The 16,989-nt window shown below is 48.3% G+C and overlaps 1 protein-coding gene and 1 non-coding gene across 3 annotated transcripts in view; one reads left to right on the top strand and one right to left on the bottom strand.

Annotated features, from left to right (window-relative positions):
* Positions 1 to 16,989, bottom strand: part of LOC126428102 (disintegrin and metalloproteinase domain-containing protein 10) — a 561,823-nt gene that overhangs the window by 183,941 nt on the left and 360,893 nt on the right. The gene's annotated exons all lie outside the window — the stretch shown is intronic.
* On the top strand, positions 1,583 to 1,657 carry Trnas-cga (transfer RNA serine (anticodon CGA)). Its single transcript has one exon. It is a non-coding gene; the product is annotated as a tRNA-Ser (tRNA).

The raw sequence follows: 16,989 nt of genomic DNA, 5'->3' as shown, positions 1-16,989 counted from the left end.
GTATTAGGAGTTCGTTAGACGCCGTAGTTCTCGAATTATTCAAGAAAAATGTACACACGTCATCTCGTATAGAGATGTGCGCAAAAGTTCCTCGCGAACCAGTCTCTCTATCAGTGCAAACCCTAACAAAATCCATACAGTCGCTCCTGAGATTAATCTCGACATACAGACAGAACAGCGCGGCCCGGGATTTTAATTTGTTATATGTACAGACTCATTATATTCCTTACAAACTCACACCGAAACTAGTTCTTTCTCTAAATAGCTACAGAACTACGCACGCAGAGCTTAATACCGTGCCTCGACCTATTGCAGTGTTCTGTCACCCTGCAAGCGTCTATCAACGTCGGCCGCGCTGACGTGAGAAGTCCCTGCAGTAAGTACGTTTGCTCAGCTATCTTAACGCTCGGTGCGACAGTAAAACAGTGCGAGATCCATCTGCATACGGCCACTCAGATAGCGGGGCAAATAGTGGCGTCTCGTTTCGCAACACTTCCGCGAAGACGGCTCGAGGGTGATTCACCAAACGCGAAACGGCAAACAGATAAGAGCGGTGCTAAAAGAATGACGCGAACCGTTTACCGAGGAACGGTTTACTCATTTGTGAGGGAAACGGATGAAAGCGCTTAGCCGAGAATCCAACTGGTGAGTCGGCCATTTCTCGCGTCGGACACGGAGCTCGCAATAAAACATTACAGCGGCGGCAGCGTTAACACGCGCACGGGATGGCGACTTCGCAGAACTGTTGCCGTGTGTGTTGCGGCGCATCATTAACCGCCGGTCGAAACTGGTCACAAAAGGACTGACGGAGGTCAGACGCGGCACAATACGAAGTTTTTCAGTTCCCTCTGAGGCGTAGCGCCTTACATCGTGCCTACTGAGATCGTAACAGCATGAAACAGACGTTCCAGTACGCATCACGCGCAGGACAGATGGCGACAAATGTCCTAGAATATGAAACTTGCTGGCAGATTAAAACTGTGTGCCCGACCGAGACTCGAACTCGGGACCTTTGCCTTTCGCGGGCAAGTGCTCTACCAACTGAGCTACCGAAGCACGACTCTCATCCGGTACTCACAGCTTTACTTCTGCCAGTATCTCGTCTCCTACCTTCCAAACTTTACAGAAGCTCTCCTGCGAGCCTTGCAGAACTAGCACTCCTGAAAGAAAGGATATTGCGGAGACATGGCTTAGCCACAGCCTGGGGGATGTTTCCAGAATGAGATTTTCACTCTGCAGCGGAGTGTGCGCTGATATGAAACTTCCTGGCAGATTAAAACTGTGTGCCCGACCGAGACTCGAACTCGGGACCTTTGCCTTTCGCGGGCAAGTGTTCTACCAACTGAGCTACCGAAGCACGACTCTCACCCGGTACTCACAGCTTTACTTCTGCCAGTACCTCGTCTCCTACCTTCCAAACTTTACAGAAGCTCTCCTGGCTGTGGCTAAGCCATGTCTCCGCAATATCCTTTCTTTCAGGAGTGCTAGTTCTGCAAGGTTCGCAGGAGAGCTTCTGTAAAGTTTGGAAGGTAGGAGACGAGGTACTGGCAGAAGTAAAGCTGTGAGTACCGGGTGAGAGTCGTGCTTCGGTAGCTCAGTTGGTAGAGCACTTGCCCTCGAAAGGCAAAGGTCCCGAGTTCGAGTCTCGGTCGGGCACACAGTTTTAATCTGCCAGGAAGTTTCATATCAGCGCACACTCCGCTGCAGAGTGAAAATCTCATTCTGGTCCTAGAATATGTATACTGAAGAGCCAAAGGATCTGTTACACCTACCTAGTACCGTGGAGGGCTCCCCCAGCACGCAGAAGTGCCACAACACGACGTGGCATGGACTCCAGTGAACTGACACCATGAATCCTGCAGCGCTGTCCAAAAGTCCGTAAGAGTACGAAGGGTGGAGACCTTTTCTGAACATCACGTTGCAAGGCATCCCAGATATGCTAAATAATGTTCGTGTCTGGGGAGTTTGGTGGGCAGCGGAAGTGTTTAAACTCAGCAGAGCCACTGTGCCGCAATTCTGCAGGTGTAGGGTGTCGCACTGTCCTGCTGGAATTGCCCAAGTCCGTCGGAATGCACAGTGGACATGAATGGATGCAGGTGATCAGACAGGATGCTTACGTACCTGTCGGAATCGTACCTAGGCGTATCAGGGATCCCATATCACTCCAATTGCACACGCCCCACACCATTACAGAGCCTCCACCAGCTTGAACAGTCCCATGCCGACATGCAGGATCCATGGATTCATGAGGTTGTCTGCATACCCGTACATGTCCATCTGCTCGATACAATTTGAAGCGACACTCGTCCGACAAGGCAACATGTTTCTAGAAATCAACAGTCCATTGTCAGCATTGAAGGAGCCAGTCGAGACCTAAAGCTTTGTGTCATGCAGTCATCAAGGGTACACGTGTGGACCTTCGGCTCCGAAAGCCCATATCGATGATGTTTCGTTGAATGGTTCGCGCCGGCCGCTGTGGCCGAGCGGTTCTAGGCGCTTCAGTCTGGAACTGCGCGACCGCTACGGTCGCAGGTTAGAATCCTGCCTCGGGCATGGATGAGTGTGATGTCCTTAGGTTAGTCAGGTTTAAGTAGTTCTAAGTTCCACGGGACTGATGACCTTAGAAGTTAAGTCCCATAGTGCTCAGAGCCATTTGAATGGTTCGCACACTGACACTTGTTGATGGCACAGCATTGAAATCTGCAGCAATTTGCGGAAGTGTTTCACTCCCGTCACGTTGAACACTTCTCTTCAGTTGTCGTTGATCCCTTTCATGCAGGATCTTTTTTCGGTCGCAGCGATGTCGGAGATTTGATGTTTTCCCGGATTCCTGATAGTCGCGGTACACTCGGGAAATGGTCGTACAGGAAAATCCCCAATTCATCGCTACCTTACGTCGGAGATGCTGTGTGCCCATCGCTCGTGCGCCGACTATAACACCAGTTAAATCTTGAAAAACTGCTACTGTAGCAGCAGTAATCGGCCTAACAACTACGGCAGACAATTGTTCTCTTACACAGGCATTGCCGACCGCAGCGCCGTCTTCTGCCTGTTTACGTACTTGAATACGTATGCTAAAATGGTTCAAACGGTTCCAAGCACTATGGGACTTATCATAGGAGGTGAACACTCAATGGGTGTAGTATAAGAAGTCATTGCAGTAAACTACATGATGTCCTAAACTTTTGTTGTGGTATGTACACTACTGGCCATTAAAATTGCTACAACACGAAAATAACGTGATACAGACGCGAAATTTTACCCACAGGGAGAAGATGCTGTGATATGCAAATGATTAGCTTTTCAGAGCATTCACACAAGGTTGGCGCCAGTGGCGACACCTACAACGTGCTGACATGAGGAAAGTTTCCAACCGATTTCTCATACACAAACAGCAGTTGACCGGCGTTGCCTAGTAAAACGTCGTTGTGATGCCTCGTGTAAGGAGGAGAAATGCGTACCATTACGTTTCCGACTTTGATAAAGGTCGGATTCTAGCCTATCGCGATTGCGGTTTTTCGTATGGCGACAATGCTGCTCGCGTTGGTCGAGATCCAATGACTGTTAGCAGAATATGGAATCGGTGGGTTCAGGTGGGTAATACGGAACGCCGTGCTAGATCCCAGCGGCCTCGTATCACTAGCAGTACAGATGACAGGAGTCTTATCCGCATGGCTGTAACGGATCGTGCAGCCACGTCTCGATCCCTGAGTCAACAGATGGGGACGTTTGCAAGACAACACCCATCTGCACGAACAGTTCGACGACGGTTGCAGCAGCATGGACTATCAGCTCAGAGACCATGGCTGAGGTTACCCTTGACGCTGCATCACAGACAGGAGCGCCTGCGATGGCCTACTCAACGACGAACCTGCGTGCACGAATGGCAAAACGTCATATTTTCGGATGAATCTAGGTTCTGTTTACAGCATCATGATGGTCGCATCCGTGTTCGGCGACATCGCCGTGAACGCACATTGGAAGCGTGTATTCGTCATCGCCATACTGGCGTATCACCCGGCGTGATGGTATGGGGTGCCATTGGTTACACGTCTCGGTCACCTCTTGTTCGCACTGACGGCACTTTGAACAGTGGACGTTACATTTCAGATGTGTTACGACCCGTGGCTCTACCCTTCATTCGATCCCTGCGAAACCCCACATTTCAGCAGGATAATGCACGACCGCATGTTGCAGGTCCTGTACGGGCCTTTCTGGATACAGCAAATGTTCGAATGCTGCCCTGGCCAGCACATTCTCCAGATCTCTCACCAACTGAAAACGTCTGGTCAATGTTGGCCGAACAACTGGCTCGTCACAATACGCCAGTCACTACTCTTGATGAACTGTGGTATCGTGTTGAAGCTGCATGGGTAGCTGTACCTGTACACGCTATCCGAGCTCTGTTTGATTCAATGCCCAGGCGTATCGAGGCCGTTATTACGGCCAGAGGTGGTTGTTCTGGGTAGTGATTTCTCAGGATGTATGCACCCAAATTGCGTGTAAATGTAATCACATGTCAGTTCTAGTATAATAGACTTGTCCAAAGAATACCTGTTTATCATCTGCATTTCTTCTTGGTGTAGCAATTTTAATGGCCAGCAGCGTATTTATTGTATGATCAAACGATTGCAGAACACTCACAGGAAGCAATTACATCCGTTACGGATCTGGGTATACGCGTATCGAGCGATTTAAACCGCAACGACCACATAAAGCTAACCGGGCTGGACAGAAATACGGAAACAATAGCATCCCTAGCACGATGTAGGTAGACCATTGCCTGTCGGAGCAACTTGCAGTAGTCTTGGAATGGATAAAAACAAGTGCTGTATGGATTTCAAAGAATCTTACACCACTTCTCCTGCAGGGCAGTTGTGTTTTCTGGCAACGATAATAGAGGCTGATGGTGATCACGTACCCTTCTGTCTCAGGTAGACCGAAGAGGCTCAATAGTATTCAGATCTGGTGAACAATTCATCCTCGTGCTCAGAAAACCAATCGTGAACTAAGCGAGCTGAGTGAACAGAGGTTTGTCGCCTTCGAACACAGAACCACCATTCAGAGACAAAAGTTTGTAAGTAGGCTGTTTGTGGTGTCACCGCCAGACACCACACTTGCTAGGTGGTAGCCTTTAAATACGCCGCGGTCCGTTAGTATACGTCGGACCCGCGTGTCGCCACTGTCAGTGATTGCAGACCGAGCGCCGCCACACGGCAGGTCTAGAGAGACTTCCTAGCACTCGCCGCAGTTGTGCAGCAGACTTTTACAGAGATGGATCACTGACAAACTACGCTCTCATTTGCCGAGACGATAGTTAGCATAGCCTTCAGCTACGTCATTTGCTACGGCCTAGCAAGGCGCCATTACCAGTTTATATTGAGATTGTTACTAATGTATCAACAAGAGCGATGTTCTCCAATTATGGATTAAAGTTAAGTATTACATCAACTACGTACTTTATTTGCTACTATTAATTCCCTTAACTGTCCAGACCTCACGCCAGTCTGCGTGAGATTAAACGCGTGCATTTCGGCCTCCTCTAGCTACACGGTATTGGCTCTTCTGCCAACACTACACTGTTTACGCTTTTATGTTGGGAACGCCACGTAGCGCTCTGTATGAGAATCACTGACTGTGCTGTGTGTAGTCTGTAGCTGGTTGGCATTGTTGAAATATTCGCTATTGTAGTGTTGGGCAGCTGGATATGAACAGCGCGTAGCATTGTGCAGTTGGAGGTGAGCCGCCAGCAGTGGTGGATGTGGGGAGAGAGATGGCAGAGTTTTGAGAGCGGATGATCTGGACGTGTGTACATCAGAAAGAGTAAATTTATAAGACTGGATGTCATGAACTAATATACATATTATGACTTTTGAACACTATTAAGGTAAACACATTGTTTGTCCTCTATCAAAATCTTTCATTTGCTACTATACCTATCAGTAGTTAGTGCCTTCAGTAGTTAGTGCCTTTAGTAGTTAGAATGTATTATTTAGCTGGCAGTATTGGCGCTTACTGTATTGCAGCAGTTCGAGTAACTAAGATTTTTGTGAGGTAAGTGATTCATGAAAGGTATAGGTTAATGTTAGTCAGGGCCATTCTTTTGTAGGGATTTTTGAAAGTCAGATTGCATTGCGCTAAAAGTATTGTGTGTCAGTTTAGTGAATGTCTGAGTACGTTCAGTTTTGCTCAGCTGTTTGAAAATCAAATTACGTAGAGGTTTTCCAGCACTGTCATTTATAAAATTTTTCTAAGGGGGATGTTTCAAGTTGGGCCACGTGATGGACCTGAACACCCAAAATGCTCACATAATCCTTTCCACCAATGTGAGCTTGCAGAGTTACCGTGGAATGCTACAATATGCCTACCCAAATCATCAACGAACCAGCGCCATGTTTCACTCTTGGGACGTATTCCCGGCCAGAAGCAAGACCGAATGACTCCATAGTGTAGCTTCTATGGCGCCAGCGCCACGTTTTCCTGTTAAGGAACTTTGCGTCGCTGATGTGTGGTTCTGGACGTCCAGTTCGCCCTCCAATTCCCTGCCTACAGAACCCACTTCCCTGTTATTTTGCTCACGATTCGTGAGTGCGACATTCAGTTCTGCGGTGACTTTTGCAGCTGTCGCCCTCCTATTTTCAATTACAGTACTCTTGGGCATCCGTCTGCGAGATGATCAACACACAGTTTCACCGGCTTTTTTTTCCTCTCCCTATATAAATCTTTGTTACAGTGGCTCCCGAAACACCTAAAACTTGGACTACCTTGGTAGCGGAAGAACGCGCCATACCAGCACCAACAAGTAGCTCATGTTCGAATGCACTCACAAGTACACAGAATACTGTCCTGACCGAGACTGACCCTTGCATCCTATTGAGGACATAGCAGAGGTGCCTTTCGTGGCCGGCCGGGGTGGTCGAGCGGCTCTAGGCGCTACAGTCTGGAACCGCGTGACCGCTACGGTCGCAGGTTCGAATCCTGCCTCGGGCATGGATGTGCGTGATGTCCTTAGGTTAGTTAGGTTTAAGTAGTTCTAAGTTCTAGGGGACTGATGACCTCAGATGTTAAGTCCCATAGTGCTCAGAGCCATATGAACCATTTTTTGCTTTTCGTGCTCACATACAACAGTGAAATGTGCAGGCTTGCCTAGCATCTTCATTTATGTTCAAGCAACCATTTATAGAGGTGCTCCCATATTTTGGTCTACTCCCTGTAAAGCAAAATAGTTCAAATGGCTCTAAGCACTTGTTGTTGTTGTTGTTGTTGTGGTCTTCAGTCCTGAGACTGGTTTGATGCAGCTCTCCATGCTACTCTATCCTGTGCAAGCTTTTTCATCTCCCAGTACCTACTGCAACCTACATCCTTCTGAATCTGCTTAGTGTATTCATCTCTTGGTCTCCCTCTACGATTTTTACCCTCCACGCTGCCCTCCAATACTAAATTGGTGATCCCTTGATGCCTCAGAACATGTCCTACCAACCGATCCCTTCTTCTAGTCAAGTTGTGTCACATACTCCTCTTCTCCCAAATTCTATTCAATACTTCATCATTAGTTATGTGATCTACCCATCTAATCTTCAGCATTCTTCTGTAGCACCACATTTCGAAAGCTTCTATTCTCTTCTTGTCCAAACTATTTATCGTCCATGTTTCACTTCCATACATGGCTACACTCCATACGAATACTTTCAGAAATGACTTCCTGACACTTAAATCAATACTGGATGTTAACAAATTTCTCTTCTTCAGAAACGCTTTCCTTGCCATTGCCAGCCTACATTTTATATCCTCTCTACTTCGACCATCATCCGTTATTTTGCTCCCCAAATAGCAAAACTCCTTTACTACTTTAAGTGCCTCATTTCCTAATCTAATTCCCTCAGCATCACCCGACTTAATTAGACTACATTCCATTATCCTTGTTTTGCTTTTGTTGATGTTCATCTTATATCCTCCTTTCAAGACACTGTCCATTCCATTCAACTGCTCTTCCAAGTCCTTTGCTGTCTCTGACAGAATTACAATGTCATCGGCGAACCTCAAAGTTTTTATTTCTTCTCCATGAATTTTAATACCTACTCCGAATTTTTCTTTTGTTTCCTTTACTGCTTGCTCAATATACAGATTGAATAACACCGGGGAGAGGCTACAACCCTGTCTCACTCCCTTCCCAACCACTGCTTCCCTTTCATGTCCCTCGACTCTTATAACTGCCATCTGGTTTCTGTACAAGTTGTAAATAGCCTTTCGCTCCCTGTATTTTACCCCTGCCTTCCTTAGAATTTGAAAGAGAGTATTCCAGTCAACATTGTCAAAAGCTTTCTCTAAGTCTACAAATGCTAGAAACGTAGGTTTGCCTTTCCTTAATCTTTCTTCTAAGATAAGTCGTAAGGTCAGTATTGCCTCACGTGTTCCAGTGTTTCTACGGAATCCAAACTGATCTTCCCCGAGGCACTATGGGACTTAATATCTGAGTAAACGAATTTCCTCACAAGGACGCTTATTAAGTGTGAAAGCGACAAGGAGATTCTCGTCCAACTTCAGTTGCAGAAGCTAAAAAGAGAGATGTTGCGCATCACGGAAGGATCCAAAATTCCGAGAACATATGTTACTAGAAGAATCATCTAATACATTGCTTTCTCCTATGTATGAGACTCAAGAGGGCCATAGACGTGTGTTCCCAAGTAGATGCCGTGTTTCTTGACTTCCGCATGGCGTTTGATACAGTTCCCCACAGTCGTTTAATGAACAAAGCAAGAGCATATGGACTATCAGACCAATTGTGTGATTGGATTGAAGAGTTCCTAGATAACAGACCGCAGCATGTCATTCTCAATAGAGAGAAGTCTTCCGAAGTAAGAGTGATTTCAGGTGTGCCGCAGGGTAGTGTCGTAGGACCGTTGCTGTGCACATTATACATAAATGACCTTGTGGATAACGTCGGGAAGTTCACTGAGGCTTTTTGCAGATGATGCTGTGGTATATCGAGAGGTTATAACAATGGAAAATTGTACTGAAGTGCAGGAGGATCTGCAACGAATTGACGCTTGGTGCAGGGAATGGCAACTGAATCTCAATGTAGACAAACGTAATGTGCTGCGAATACATAGAAAGAAAGATCCCTTATCATTTAGCTACAATACAGCAGGTCAGCAACTGGGAGCAGCTAATTCCATAAATTATCTGGGAGTACGCATTACGAGCGATTTAAAATGGAATGACCATATAAAATTAATCACCGGCAAACCAGATGCTAGACTGAGATTCAGTGGAAGAATCCTAAGGGAATGCAGTCCGAAAACGAAGTAGGTTACAGTACACTTGTTCGCCCACTGCTTGAATACTGCTCACCGGTGTGGGATCTGTACCAGATAGGGTTGATAGAAGAGATAGAGAAGATCCAACTGAGAGCAGCGCGCTTCGATACAGGATCATTTAGCAACCGCGAAAGCGTTACGGAGATGATAGATAAACTCCAATGGAAGACTCTGCAGGAGAGGCGCTCAGTAGCTCGGTACAGGCTTTTGTTGAAGTTTCGAGAACATACCTTCAGCGAGCAGTCAAGCAGTATATTGCTCCCTCCTACGTATATCTCTCGAAGAGACCATGTGGATAAAATCAGAGAGATTGGAGCCCACACAGAGACAATCTTTCTTTCCACGAACAATACGAGAGTGGAATAGAAGGGAGAACCGATAGGGGTACTCAAGGTAACCTCCGACACACACCGTCAGGTGGCTTGCGGAGTGTGGGTGTAGATGTAGATGTATGCAGAGTGATTTTTTCTACCGTGTACAAACTCTAGGGACTGATCGATGAGAGGATGCGGAATAAAAAAGGTCCGATGAACTTATGTGCGAAAATGCACGATTTCCATGCTAGAGACCATTTATTCAAGCATACATCGTTACACACACTGCGATCTAATATGCGCTGTACCATCCAGCCATAGTTGCAGTACGCATTGAAAACAGTTTCCATACACGTCAAAGCATGTATGTACGCGCCGTGGCCTGTTCCGTCTCACACGTTTACATCGGCCAGGTTGCATCTGAACAGTGTCAAAGGCAGCACGAACAGGCTGCTCCAGTATCTCCAGATGGCCTCTGCATACACGATACTTTTGAGGTAGCCGCATAACCATAAATCGCATGGGCTGAGATCCGGTGAAAGAGCAGCCTATGCAAGTGGACCCCCCCCCCTCCTCCGCCCTCCCACGTGCGATCCATCGGCCAGAGAAGACACGATCGAGATGCATCCGGACGTTAACGGCGAAGTGGGCTGGATCACTATCACGTAACAACCACATAACCCTTCGAATCATCGATGGTACATCCTCCAGCAGAGGAGGCAAAGTCACCCGCAAGAAATGTCGATAGTTCCGGCCTGTTAGGAGACAGACGATTCGCTGATGACATTGCTATCCTGAGTGAAAGTGAAGAAGAATTAAATGATCTGCTGAACGGAATGAACAGTCTAATGAGTACACAGTATGGTTTGAGAGTAAATCGGAGAAAGACCAAGGTAACGAGAAGTAGTAGGAATGAGAACAGCGAGAAACTTAACATCAGGATTGATGGTCACGAAGTCAATGAAGTTAAGGAATTCTGCTACCTAGGCAGTAAAATAACCAATGACGGACGGAGCAAGGAGGACATCAAAAGCAGACTCGCTATGGCAAAAAAGGCATTTCTGGCCAAGAGAAGTCTACTAATATCAAATACCGGCCTTAATTTGAGGAAGAAATTTCTGAGGATGTACGTCTGGAGTACAGCATTGTATGGTAGTGAAACATGGACTGTGGGAAAACCGGAACAGAAGAGAATCGAAGCATTTGAGATGTGGTGCTATAGACGAATGTTGAAAATTTGGTGGACTGATAAGGTAAGGAATGAGGAGGTTCTACGCAGAAACGGAAAGGAATATGCGGAAAAAACTGATAAGGAGAAGGGACAGGATGATAGGACATCTGCTAAGACATGAGGGAATGACTTCCATGGTACTAGAGGGAGCTGTAGAGGACAAAAACTGTAGAGGAAGACAGAGATTGGAATACGTCAAGCAAATAATTGAGGACGTAGGTTGCAAGTGCTACTCTGAGATGAAGAGGTTAGCACAGGAGAGGAATTCGTGGCGGGCCGCATCAAACCAGTCAGTAGACTGATGACCAAAAAAAGGAGACGTGGAAGCGAGACTGGTCCCAAAATACGGTCGCCAGTTATCCCGGCGCACACATTCCGGCTGCACCGATGCTGATGAGTCGCCGTCATCATCATGCCACGGGGGTTCTGCATACTATCCCATAGACAACTGCTATCAAAGCTGAAAGTACCACTCCACGTAAAGATGGTCTCATCTGTGAATAGGATAGATGACACAAATCCCAGAATCGTGGATGCCTGGTGAAGAAACCAGTGACAAAACTGCTCCCGATGTGGAAAGTCTGTCGCTAGTAAGCCCTGTACACGCTGTAAGTGATAAGGGTAGTAACAACTGTCATGGAGAATGTTCCACACGGTCGTCTGGATTACCCTGCACTGGCGGGCGCCTCCCACAACGTTAATCACATTTTCCTCCAAGCCTGTTGTCCGAGCATTTCGGGTACGTCCTTCATGATTGCCTGCTTCCTGAAACGACCCTGTCTCAAACAAACGCCCAAAACTGTTGCAAACATTGAACGCTGTGGTCGTTGTCGGCGGCCATAGGTCTCCTGATACAACCTCGCCCCCCGCCGCCCGTTGCCATTGGCCTTTCCGTAAATAAACACCACGTCGGCAAGCTCTCGATTCGAATAGGGAACCAGTGTGTACAACGCTGTATCGCATCCGCTACAAGGTGAGTCACCACGAGAAGTGACTCAGACACAACATTACCAATGACTACGGCAGGAAAGGACGCTACTTCATGACATATGAGGAACAGTGTGACCTTCTAGGAGGAAACCACGCATACTGTGGCTGTGTGGTACAGCGCGTATTAGACATCAGTCTCTGTAACAATACGAGCTGCATTCAAGTTCTAAGGCCTCCGATTTTTTTTCTAATTAACTACTCACCCGAAATCGATGAAACTGGCGTTACTTCTCGACGTAATCGCCCTGCAGACGTACACATTTTTCACAACGCTGACGCCATGATTCCATGGCAGCGGCGAAGGCTTCTTTAGGAGTCTGTTTTGACCACTGGAAAATCGCTGAGGCAATAGCAGCACGGCTGGTGAATGTGCGGCCACGGAGAGTGTCTTTGATTGCTGGAAAAAGCCAAAAGTCACTAGGAGCCAGGTCAGGTGAGTAGGGAGCATGAGGAATCACTTCAAAGTTGTTATCACGGAGAAACTGTTGCGTAACGTTAGCTCGATGTGCGGGTGCGTTGTCTTGGTGAAACAGCACACGCGCAGTCCTTCCCGGACGTTTTTGTTGCAGTGCAGGAAGGAATTTGTTCTTCGGAACATTTTCGTAGAATGCACCTGTTACCGTAGTGCCCTTTGGAACGCAATGGGTAAGGATTACGCCCTCGCTGTCCCAGAACATGGACACCATCATTTTTTCAGCACTGGCGGTTACCCGAAATTTTTTTGGTGGCGGTGAATCTGTGTGCTTCTATTGAGTTGACTGGCGCTTTGTTTCTGGATTGAAAAATGGCATCCACATCTCATCCATTGTCACAACCGACGAAAAGAAAGTCCCATTCGTGCTGTCGTTGCGCGTCGACATTGCTCGGCAACATGCCACACGGGCAGCCGTGTGGTCGTCCGTTAGCATTCGTGGCACCCACCTGGATGACACTTTTCGCATTTTCAGGTCGTCATGCAGGATTGTGTGCGCAGAACCCACAAAAATGCCAACTCTGGAGGCGATCTGTTCAACAGTCATTCGGCGATCCCTCAAAACAATTCTCTCCACTTTCTCGATCGTGTCGTCAGACCGGCTTGTGCGAGCCCGAGGTTGTTTCGGTTTGTTGTCACACGATGTTCTGCCTTCATTAAACTGTCGCACCCACGAACGCACTTTCGACACATCCATAACTCCATCACCACATGTCTCCTTCAACTGTCGATGAATTTCAATTGGTTTCACACCACGCCTATTCAGAAAACGAATGATTGCACGCTGTTCAAGTAAGGAAAACGTCGCCATTTTAAGTATTTAAAACAGTTCTCATTCTCGCCGCTGGCGGTAAAATTCCATCCGCCGTACGGTGCTGCCATCTCTGGGACGTATTGACAATGAACGCGGCCTCATTTTAAAACAATGCGCATGTTTCTATCTCTTTCCAGTCCGGAGAAAAAAATCGGAGGCCTTAGAACTTGAATGTACCTCGTATATGACTGAATAAGTTGTCTCTAGCATGTAAACGATGCTGAGCCGTGCGTGGCTCGCGCTCGTGCCATCTCTTATTTTACATCCTGTCCTTTTTTTTCGTGTTGCCACCTCGTAATGTTAGTTTCAATTTCTGTTGTCACTGACGGTTGGCTCTGAGCACTATGGGACTTAACATCTGAAGTCATCAGTCCATGTTATCACTGACTTGCTGCTTTGTCTTCCCGTCAGCGGCAGCAGCAGCGCCTATCGATATAGCCCTCACGTTTTATCTTTGCTGCACTGCTATTATTCCCCGGTTGTCGTCTGTCGTGGGGTTGAGTTGGAACGTCCCAGGAGCGCAGTCCGGACCTGCCAGTCGTGGAGTTGGAACACGGCACTAGTTCAGTCGGTTGGAGCTGCAGTGAGGCCCCGATGTCCATGGCTCGCCCGGCCGTTGCCGCTACGCATCGCTTGAGCCGGAGACGGTCTTCGTGGATCGTCGGTGGGTCGTCCTGCTGGGCGAGGTGAATTGGCTCTCCGATCGCTTATGGGTTGGCTGTGTGTGTGTGTGTGTGTGTGTGTGTGTGTGTGTGTGTGTGTGTGTGTGTGTGTACTCGATTTGTGTTCATGATTGCATAGCCACTGCTGAGTGTCGTTCAAGTCTTCGTGCAAGTGTTTGTCAAACTGTGTGTGAAGTTGCTGTCATTTCCACTGAAAACTCGTTTTAAATGTTGTCGGCGTACTGGCAGCCAGTCGGTCGGTTGCTGCGGACCAGGGAAGTTATCTCCACGCGGTGCAGTCGGCCGGGTCCGCTGGCGGTCCCTGCGCAATGTCGGAGCGTGTGTGGAGCTGTCCGATCACTACGAGCTTCGTGGCTCACCGACCCAGGACATCAAAGTTGAGTGGTGTCTTCAGGTCTTCAGTACCCAAGCCAAGTTCGTTCACGTTGTGTCATTCGTTTCGGTGGTTCTCTGTTGGGGAGCTTTTCCTGTGAGCAACACCGAGTGTTTATAGTGGTGAAATCCAGACGCCGTGCGGTGGAATTATCTACACTCCTGGAAATGGAAATAAGAACACATTGACACCGGTGTGTCAGACCCACCATACTTGCTCCGGACACTGCGAGAGGGCTGTACAAGCAATGATCACACGCACGGCACAGCGGACACACCAGGAACCGCGGTGTTGGCCGTCGAATGGCGCTAGCTGCGCAGCATTTGTGCACCGCCGCCGTCAGTGTCAGCCAGTTTGCCGTGGCATACGGAGCTCCATCGCAGTCTTTAACACTGGTAGCATGCCGCGACAGCGTGGATGTGAACCGTATGTGCAGTTGACGGACTTTGAGCGAGGGCATATAGTGGGCATGCGGGAGGCCGGGTGGACGTACCACCGAATTGCTCAACACGTGGGGCGTGAGGTCTCCACAGTACATCGATGTTGTCGCCAGTGGTCGGCGGAAGGTGCACGTGCCCGTCGACCTGGGACCGGACCGCAGCGACGCACGGATGCACGCCAAGACCGTAGGATCCTACGCAGTGCCGTAGGGGACCGCACCGCCACTTCCCAGCAAATTAGGGACACTGTTGCTCCTGGGGTATCGGCGAGGACCATTCGCAACCGTCACCATGAAGCTGGGCTACGGTCCCGCACACCGTTAGGCCGTCTTCCGCTCACGCCCCAACATCGTGCAGCCCGCCTCCAGTGGTGTCGCGACAGGCGTGAATGGAGGGACGAATGGAGACGTGTCGTCTTCAGCGATGAGAGTCGCTTCTGCCTTGGTGCCAATGATGGTCGTATGCGTGTTTGGCGCCGTGCAGGTGAGCGCCACAATCAGGACTGCATACGACCGAGGCACACAGGGCCAACACCCGGCATCATGGTGTGGGGAGCGATCTCCTACACTGGCCGTACACCACTGGTGATCGTCGAGGGGACACTGAATAGTGCACGGTACATCCAAACCGTCATCGAACCCATCGTTCTACCATTCCTAGACCGGCAAGGGAACTTGCTGTTCCAACAGGACAATGCACGTCCGCATGTATCCCGTGCCACCCAACGTGCTCTAGAAGGTGTAAGTCAACTACCCTGGCCAGCAAGATCTCCGAATCTGTCCCCCATTGAGGATGTTTGGGACTGGATGAAGCGTCGTCTCACGCGGTCTGCACGTCCAGCACGAACGCTGGTCCAACTGAGGCGCCAGATGGAAATGGCATGGCAAGCCGTTCCACAGGACTACATCCAGCGTCTCTACGATCGTCTCCATGGGAGAATAGCAGCCTGCATTGCTGCGAAAGGTGGATATACACTGTACTAGTGCCGACATTGTGCATGCTCTGTTGCCTGTGTCTATGTGCCTGTGGTTCTGTCAGTGTGATCATGTGATGTATCTGACCCCAGGAATGTGTCAATAAAGTTTCCCCTTCCTGGGACAATGAATTCACGGTGTTCTTATTTCAATTTCCAGGAGTGTATATTGGTTCACTACAGTTGAAGAGCACCAGCGGAATTTTCTGCCTTGTGGCCATTAGTGTTCTGGTTATGTTCCCTGGCCACTGACGTAAGCCATTTTCTTTTTTGGTGCAGTTAACTATACTACCTTATTTCAAATTCAAGAGCACCAGCGGAATTTTCTGCCTTGTGGCCGTTAGTGTTCCGTTTACCTGCCCTGGTCACTAATGTAATTTCAGGCAGTGTCCTTTCCTCACCTGTTATCGCTGTCCAACGCGGCGTGTAGTTTTGACAGCTACATATGACGTATGTCACTGTGGATAATCACGTTCGTAGCTTTTGTGTTTTAGTTGTCATGTACCGATTGGTGGCAAGCAGGTCGTTTGGTCGGTCGGTCTGTGACTCTCTCTTGGTTGGGTTTCCGACGAATGAAGTGTGGTTGGGCCCACCAGCTGCCTCATCTAAGGGAACGTTAATGAATCGAAGGCAGCCCCCCCCCCACCCCACCCACCCCTGAGGCGTCTGAGTGCCGTCGTTGTCCATGGGTGTTTAATTGTCTGTTGGTAATCTATTATAATCAATGCTATAAAAAAAAATTATTGTGTTTTATGTTTGAATTCTGGTAAGTGGGTATTTTGCTGAACGTTAACTGTTGTTGTGCTATCTTCTCATTTAGTGCACTGTCAGCCACTTAAAGGTTCAAGGTATTTTGAATTTTTGGAAAATCAACTGTGGGCCTTCAGCCGCTTAAAGCCTTATTCTCAAAATTTCCCCTTAAACGAAAACACTGCGGCCTTCTGCCTTAAAAGATAATGGTATTATATTTTAAAATTTTGAAATGTAATTGTGGCCTTCAGCCGTTTGTATTGCACCTTGTATATGTTTGTTCTATCCACTTTTGCCTCGAGGCTTTCAGTCTAGCTGTGATATATATATATATATATGGGCCCACCAGCTGCCTCATCTAAGGGAACGTTAATGAATCCCGCCACCCACCCCGGAGGCCTCGAGTGGCCTACCGGGACCATCCGACCGCCGTGTCGTCCTCAGTGGAGGATGCGGATAGGAGGGGCGTGGAGTCAGCACACAGTTCTTGATGTGTTGGTAAATGTGCCAACACCTTGTAGATAGAGCCGGCCTAAATGCCCGCTATCTAAGGCAGACGGGCGTGAATTCTGGAACAGGATAAGTAGTGAATTCTCATAAGAAAAGTATGCAGATCCTCGAATACTTATCTT

The sequence above is a fragment of the Schistocerca serialis genome, chromosome 12, assembly GCF_023864345.2.
Source record: "Schistocerca serialis cubense isolate TAMUIC-IGC-003099 chromosome 12, iqSchSeri2.2, whole genome shotgun sequence".
NCBI lineage: Eukaryota > Metazoa > Arthropoda > Insecta > Orthoptera > Acrididae > Schistocerca > Schistocerca serialis.
This window is presented reverse-complemented; position numbering and strand designations above follow the sequence as displayed.